Here is a 9236-nt window from a genome sequence, read left to right as displayed (position 1 = left end):
TTCATTATATTGTTCCATAACAGGCCTCGAATCAATCATTTTGTAATTAAAAAAATTACTAACTAAGAATTTGTTACTTGAAGCATCTTCTGGAGAGTCCCATAATTCCTTAGCAGACTCAACATTTTGATAAATATCAAAGAGAGAGTCAAACATACCGTTCAGAATGTGTCCACGACAAATGTAATCGTCGTTCTCCCATTTCGAACGCTTCCTTGTTTGATCCAGAGTTTCGTCTTCCATAAACACTGACATCGGTGTACTCAGCACATACACCACCTTCAATGTTGTCAAGAGAAAGTGCATCTTCTTCTGTCATCTTCTGAAATCCTGTCCTTCAAACTTGTCCAACTTCGCAAACTTGTTTGTCATCTTCGAACTATCGTTCGTCATCTCGAAAGATTTGATTCAATCTTTTGTTGGTTAATTTGAAAAACGAGATGATACTGGATAAATCTGAAGTCGTGTATAACACTTTCAGATTGAATCAAATTTCGGGGTTCAACCAAAATTGTTTAATCGGATAAAATCAGAAGATTATAATTCAAGAGTTTTGTTTTGGTCTTGTATGTTTTGTCACACCTTATGCTTTCTGAACCAGAATGATTATTTATGATCAAAGGTTTTGGCGGTTGATGGAAGTTTTTTTTTTAAAAAAAAAAAACTGCCGTTGATGGAAGTTTTAGTAACTTCCATGGAACTTCCAACCGTTGATGGAAGTTTTAGTAACTTCCATGTAACTTCCAAAATTTGTCTAAACCGAACATCTCGTTATTACATTAAAACAAGCGTGCACTCTTATTTTAACATAATAAAGAGATCAATTACACTAAAATATCCAACATAAATGTATAATTGAGTATAATTAAAAGTATAACAAATATTAAAAAATGATGAAAAAATATTAATTTAATTAAATTTTCTGAAGTTACAACTTTTTTCTTATATAAATAAGATGATAAGAGATGATTTACTTATTCTATACAGTTTTTTTTTCTTCTTAAGCATTGTGACTACAGGATATGTAGGTTTTTCATATTTGTTTTTTTTTGGAATTTTTGGTTTTTCATAGTTTCTTTGTATTTATTATCGAATGTGTGCATGATAATGTTTTATAGGATGACGTTTTTTCAAGATAAAAATTTACAAATTGGTTTAGGAGTTTTACAACAAAATTAACACACACAAAATTATATTTATAATTTTTTTACAATGATAATTACCTTACATTTTAATTTTTTTTTTACTAAAATGTTTTGTTCTTAAGTTTGAATTTGTTATGACAAAAATAAAATTTTGATTATCTTTTTTCTTATTAAGGAAACCGTCTATAACCTGAATTAGCATACAAAACTAATCTTAATGTAAATGCAATGTGTCTTTTCAAGCGTCTTATTCAAAGTGAGACTTGAGCCCGTCCACAAATATCAACTCTCTTATTATAAGTTAAAAAACATGGAGTTTATTTAATTATTTTCAAACTATTTTTTTGAGATTTAATATATAAAATTTAATTTTTTAATTTGAATAAATTTTTTTTGAAATTGTGATTTGCATAAACTATTATTAAAAATTTACAAAGAATGATAAAAATATATTTTAATATATTATTTATAATTTATTTGAAATTGTAAAATATTGTTATTATTGCTATTATTATAACATGATTTAATGATTAAATTAATTTGATTATTATAGCATTTAATACATCAGATAACATTCAAGTACTGTTTAATTGCAATCGTTTTAAATTGTAACGTAATATTATTATTATTTAATGATTAAATTAATTTAATTATTATAGCATATATTTCTTTAGGTCTCAAATATAAGGAGAGAAAAAAGTTTTTTTTCTTGTTCTTAACAAAATTTTAAGTAATTTTATTTCATGCTATCATATCTAAAATATTATTTATTTAATTGAAGTGGTACTTCTAATAACTCATTTTTATTTCTAATATCAAGTTTCAATTAAATATGGTAGAAAAAACTTATTTTTTAATTAAGATTGATGTAATTAATGTGAATAATTTTTTTCTTATATTTGAAACAAAGAGCATATAACACTAAATAACATAATCCAATATGAGATTGAAACTGAAATATTTTTTCAATCAAGAAACATACTAAAATGAAGGTTTTCATCTTGTTAAAACTTAAAAATATATTTCATCTAGTATTCTTGCTTATAAAATAATATGTTATTAAATTATTCTCATGTTTATTTTCTTCAATCAAGTGTTTGGGATATGTGAAAAATAATTGAAGAGTTATATATCTATTTCAATAATTTAAATATAAGTTTAAATGTTTGTTTAGTGTATGTAACTTAAAGTTTTTTTTTTCATTCTTGTAAAATATTTTTTTATTTTAGTCCATATAAATTATGTTTGTTTATATTTTTTTCCTTAAAGTCTTTTTGATAAGATTTTAAAATCTAAAAAGTCTTATCTAAAGCTTTATAAAGATAAAAAATAAAACAACCATAATTTGTAAGGACTAAAAATAATTTGTTTTGGAAGGATGAAAATAAAAAAAAAATTGAAAAGAGTAAAAAGATATTTAAGTCAATATTTACAACACTTTATAACTACAATTAGTGTCAATTAGTGTTTGTTAACAATAACACATAATAAAATTTTTTGGTTTAAATATATTTTTTGTCCATATAGATTAACATTTTTTTTCATCCTTGTAATCTTTTTGTTTTAATTCTTATCAAATATGTTTCACCCTACACCTTGGCTTCTTTCAATCCATTTTGTTTTTGGCTGGAGGTGAAAATTATTTACAAGACCATCACAGGGTACTTTACCAAATTTTAGCCTTTTGATTTGTTAGAATAAAAGTAGATTTCACCTTTTGCATTATACTTTCTTAAAACACATATTATTTATGCTTTGTAAAATATGGCAATTGTGATTCCTATGTTTAATTATATTATTTAAAGATGTGTGATAGAATTTTTAATTGTTGATTTTATTTTTATTTTTAAATGTTATAAAGAGAAATAGATCTACAACTTGGTGTGTAAATTTGAAAGAGTGTGAGAACTTATGTTCAATTTTGACTGTATATGAAATTTTCTTAAAACATATATCTATAATCTTTCATCTAATTAGTTGAGAGACACGGTTATTTTCTAACTAACCATTATTTCTCTTTGTTATTGTTTTCATTTGTACACATCTTTATTTCTTTAAATCTAATATTCTTAATTATGAATATAAACTTTAACTATGGGTGATTTTTTTTCCTCAGCAAACTCATCAAGAATTAACAACTCCAACTAAGCAATACAAGCAAAATTCGTGATAAAAAGATAATATAAATCCTGGACTCCTCAATCGCCTTGGGGAGTTTTTGAGATATTTTTTCCCTTTGTCGATTTTCTGATCATCCATGAAGACGCGGAATCCCTGGATAGCTCGGTAGAGGTGGTGGGCAAAAGTGAAGAGTGTATCTTTGCCTCTAAATCTCTGAGTAACACATGATATTTGAAGGGTTCAATCAAAGCGGCTTGCATTGTCAGGATTGGAGTAACTATCTATATGACCTAGATCTTACAAAAAACATGTATGATGATCCTTACAATAAAAGTGTTATATATATATATATATATATATATATATATATATATATATATATATATATATATAGAAGCACGGATATATAGCCTAGTAGTGGTATGGTGATGACAAAACAGAAAGTTTTCAATTTCAGAATCCTATGTAACTAAAATTTAATCTAATTTGCTAGCTCTAACTTATGTTTCGTTTGATTTGAGTTAGAAATGAAACATAGAAGAAACAAGTAAGGCGGGTTTGTTTCACTCTTGATTTATTTATTATTGAGAATATGAAATTGGTAAAATTTATTTATATGTTTCTTGCAAGATAATAAAATAATTATTGTCGAATATATGATATATTTTTTAAAATATTTAAGAATAGTATTTTTCTTGTTATACTCTCAATAAAAAATTATTATGAGGGACGTCATTATTCGAGTTACCTAATTATTGTCAAATATATTATATATCAATAAATAATGCATATCTTGATATTCACGTATTTTAATGGGTCCATGGACTAATCTGCCTAAACGCGTCATTATTATTTTAGGTAATGTGTTGATAGTTACTTTTAAGATATTCATTTTTGTCTTTAATGTTCTTTATGCAAAGTAATTACCTTTTATGGCTTTCAACTTGTTTTATGCTCTTGGTTGTTTGAATACTCGATTGGGTTGAGTATCGAACACTAGGGGAGTTGCTACGTGCACCCAGCATTATTGCTGGGGCACCCAGCAAACAGTGAAGTGGCGAAACTGCCCTTCAGCAATTATTCTTTCGGAAGAAGGTTCTTCCGGAAAAGTTCCGGAAATAATTTTTCTGGAAAGTTTCCGGAAGAATCTTCTTCTGGAAGATTAATTTGTGTCTTCCGGAAATACTCACAGACAATTTCCGGAAGAACGTCATCCGGAATGTTTCCGGAAGAAGCTTCTTCCGGAAGAATTCCATTGTCTTCCGGAAGAAGCTTCTTCCGGAAGTTAGTTTTTTTTTTTAACAAATATTTTATTTTGTCTCTTTTATTACTTTTAATTGCATAAACTAATTTATAAAATAATTAATACTATTATGCATAAATAATTAAATAATAAAATAATTAATATTATTATGCATAAATAATTAAATAATTAGTGAACGTAATTATGACTAATATTTATAATTTGTTTTTTTACGCGCATGTCAAATATTAATTTAAACCATAAAAATTAATTAATTCCTAAACGTGATTATTGTTTTATAACAAAATGAAGAAAAAAGAATTTTTATTTTATAATAATAAGTAAAAATAAAATAATATTTAATGCGTATGTAATGACGATTTTGCCCTTGTGTAAATTTCTTTAAATTAACGTCTTCAGGCTGTGTTTTACTGCGCTTTCTTTGTTTCTTCTTCCGTTTGCTTTGTTTCTTCTTCCGTTTGCTTTGTTTGTTTCTTCCGTTTGCTGTTGTTTCGGTGGTGGTCCCTTCAGCAGTCTGTTGGTGGTCCCGTGAAGTGAAGTATTTGAAGATTTGGTGGTCCCGTGTTCCGTATTTGAAGTTTTATTAGTGGCTGTTGTTCCTATTTTGTCGGAGGTACGCGTTTATTTCGTTTTCCGGTTAGTTTTTAGAGAAGAAAAACAGTAAAAAGTGTATCCGGAAGAAATTTTAGGCACAGAAGGAGGAAGGTCCGGAATGACCACTTCCGGAAGACCTTCTTCCGGAATGTTAAATTATTAGTAATTTATTTTAATTTCTGTTTTATAATTTTTTTAATTTCTGTTTTATATATATTTCTGTTAGTTAATAATGAATTATTGGTTTAATTAGGTATAATGATATATATTGTGGATTATAATTTTTTTGTTTTATAATGGTATATATATATATATTTCTGTTTTATAATTTTTTTTATTTCTGTTTTATATATGTTGTGGATTATTGATTTAATTAGGTATAATGGTATAATATTAAATGATTTAGGTAACTTAAATGTATAATGGTACAAAAATGTTTTATTAGTTGTTTATTATAGTGATAAGTTTAGTTTAAGTAAATAATGTAGTTATAAATTTAGAATATAGTGATAATTTTAATATAGTCGTGTATGATGCATATGTCCTATTAATATGTTTGTTATTTAAGGTGTAGTAAATTTTCTGATGTGGTTATATGATAATTTGAATGTACTTGTGTATGATGCATATGTCCTTAAGATGGACGAAGATCAATGGAGGTATGACTTTGCGATGTCACAAGAAGTTCATATGGATTATGATTATGATAATCAAGAAGAATGTGGAGTGAATGAACGACATGTCGATTGTTCAAATGCTTTTAATACATCTCAGGTAATCATAGATAATTTGAGTCATTGGTTGAATTGATGGTTTGTACGAAAATTAATGTGTTAGGGTTGCGTTGTAGGTATTCGCTACTCGAGATGATGTTTTGCAATGGGCTCGAACAGTTGCCCATGAAAATGGATTTGTTGCAGTGATTATGAGATCTGACACAGAGACCGGTAGCAGAGGAAGAAGTTCATTTGTGTTAATTGGGTGTGAAAGGAGTGGTACGTACAAGTGTAGAAATAAAGAATTCGTTAGAAAAGACACCGGGAGTAGGAAATGTGGTTGTCCCTTCAGGCTTCGTGAGAAACCAGTGCGTGGAGGGGAAGGTTGGATGGTGAAGTTGATCTGTGGGATTCATAATCATGAATTGGAGAAGTCCTTAGTTGGACATCCATACGCCGGGCGATTGACTAAGGAAGAAAAGAAAATTATTGCTGATATGACAAAGTCGATGGTGAAACCGAAAAACATCTTGCTAACGTTGAAGGAACACAATGCCGACAGTTACACCACGATAAAGCAAATTTACAATGCAAGAAGTGCATATCGTTCTTCAATAAGAGGAGCTGATACCGAAATGCAGCATCTGATGAAGCTTCTCGAACGTGATCAATACATTCATTGGCATAGATTGAAGGATGAAGTTGTGGTGCGTGATCTGTTTTGGTGTCACCCAGATGCAGTAAAGTTATGCAATGCATGTCATCTGGTGTTTTTTATAGACAGTACCTACAAAACAAACAGGTACAGACTCCCACTACTTGACTTTGTTGGAGTGACACCAACGGCGATGACATTCTCTGCTGGGTTTGCATATCTGGAAGCTGAGCGTGTTAATAATATTGTATGGGCTTTGGAACGATTTCGAGGCCTATTTTTAAGACACGATCGCCTCCCTCTTGTTATTGTCACTGACAGAGACCTAGCACTGATGAATGCAGTGAAAACTGTGTTTCCCGAGTCTACTAATTTGTTGTGCAGGTTTCATATCGATAAGAATGTGAAGGCGAAGTGCAAATCTTTAATCGGGGAAAAAAATGCGTGGGACTATGTAATGGATAACTGGGGTACTTTGGTTGATTGTCCGTCCGAATACGAGTTCCATGAGTCATATCAGAAGTTTCAAGTTGCTTGTTCGCCTTGGCCGATGTTCGTTGACTATGTTAACGACACATGGATTATCCCCCACAAGGAAAAATTTATTACAGCATGGACGAATAAGGTCATGCACCTAGGCAACACAACAACAAACAGGTATTAACAACTGATTTTATTTGTTAGTAACGATTAATATTAAATGGTATTTAATTGTTGTATATTTTCATGTTTGTTGTGTATTTTAAATGTAGGGTTGAATCAGCTCATTGGGCTCTCAAAAGAGTACTACAAAATAGCGTTGGAGACCTATGTAGTGTTTGGGATGCCATGAACAACATGATCACGCTGCAACACGTCGAAATTAAAGCATCCTTTGAAACCAGTACGCATGTGGTTGGCCATGTATATAAAAAAACCTTATACAAGAGGCTTCTTGGGATGGTTTCGAGGGATGCTTTAAATCAGATTGCTTCTGAGATTGACCGTCTACGTTATCTCGGCAACAATCTCTCTTCTTGTGGTTGTGTGATGAGAAGCACGCACGGGCTTCCTTGTGCATGTGAGCTTTCTAGGTATACTGCTAGCAGCATCCCATTGGAGTCAGTCCATCTTTTTTGGAGGAGACTTTGCTTTTCAGACCAAGGGTTATGTGAGACGGAAGTCACCATCAAGGAAGAAATAGAGGTCATATCTAAAAGGTTTGATGAACTTGATGTGGCTGACAAAGTAAATCTGAAGAGTAAACTTCGAGAAATCGCATACCCTGATCATAACTCTATGTGCCCTCCTCCATCAAAGATGAACACTAAAGGTGCACCGAAGAAACCGATGAAAAGAAGTCAAACATCCACAAAGCGTGATCCGTCTTACTGGGAGTATGTTGATGCTTTTCATTCTGTTCAAAGCAGCAACTCTCCAGTGAAACGAAGTGCATCATGTTCTCAACCGCGTCAGCCAACAAGGATCATCCCGATGTTGGATCAATTTGCGTCATTCTTTCAAGGTTTCATTCGTGATGTTGTGGATGTGAAAGCGGACGGTAACTGTGGATATCGGTCCATTGGCGCTTTATTAGGTATGGGGGAAGATTCGTGGCCGTTAGTGCGTAATGAATTGCTTAAAGAACTTGGCAGGTGGTCGCATGAGTACATGAACCTCTTCGGTGGCACAGAGAGATTTGAACAATTAAAGTTGTCCCTACTTGTTGATGGATTTTCAAAGGTATGTTTTTAGGTTAATTTTTTTTAATAACAATGTTTAAATTACTTACATGTGTATGTTTGGTTCATTCAGGTTAGTGTGGACAAGTGGATGGATATAACAGACATGGGATATGTGATTGCTTCACGGTATAACGTAATCCTTGTATCGTTGTCCCAACAACAAAGCATGACATTTTTCCCTCTTAGAAGTCAACCACCACCTGACTCTTCTGGCCACCGCATCATATGTGTCGGTCACGTGTTTGGAAATCATTTTGTTCAGGTACATTGAATATAGTTAGTGTAACAATTATGCAATGACTTCGCTTGTTCGTTTGGCACGGTCAGCGCATGATATAATGTTTGTTCATGTACAACAGGTTTATTTGAAAGACCATTGTCCGTTGCCACCCCCAGCGCTGTTGTGGTCAACCAATTGTTATTCTCAGGCAAAGCAATGGGCAATTCCATATATTAGTAGAATGCAGGAATACACAAGCTTGATGTCATTCAAAACACACTATGTAGACCTAAATGAAGACTAAACATTCATTGTTTATTTATTTGTATTCATTATGCGATATAATTCGTTGTAACCCGTCACTAAACAATTAATATTATCAACTACTCGTTTGGTTAAGCAAGGAAATTGTTGGTCCAACAAAAATCATTTACGCGTACAGCATACATCATTGTCATAATTGACAACACATAATGACATGCATGCGTGTTACAGTTTGAGCGTGACAACACATTGGTTGACTTCAGTACACATTTTGAAACTAGCAGTCGCTCAACAACACATTGGTTGACTTGACTACACATTAGCGACAACACATTGGCTGACTTGACTACACATTTACGCGTGTCTATTTTTTTGATAAATGATGACGATGTCAACACAATGTTAATGTGTAATGATCAATTTTCTTGTGTTGGTCCGATTGAGTTATTATGCACCATTTGAGTATTCAGATACGGTTATAAAATATGAAATAAATGAGCTGATCACCAACGAAGAACTGCTGAAGGTGTTAG

This window comes from Glycine max, chromosome 13 (assembly GCF_000004515.6).
Source record: "Glycine max cultivar Williams 82 chromosome 13, Glycine_max_v4.0, whole genome shotgun sequence".
Classification (NCBI taxonomy): Eukaryota; Viridiplantae; Streptophyta; class Magnoliopsida; order Fabales; family Fabaceae; genus Glycine; species Glycine max.
The sequence above is the reverse complement of the archived record's forward strand: the minus strand, read 5'-3'. Positions refer to the sequence as shown.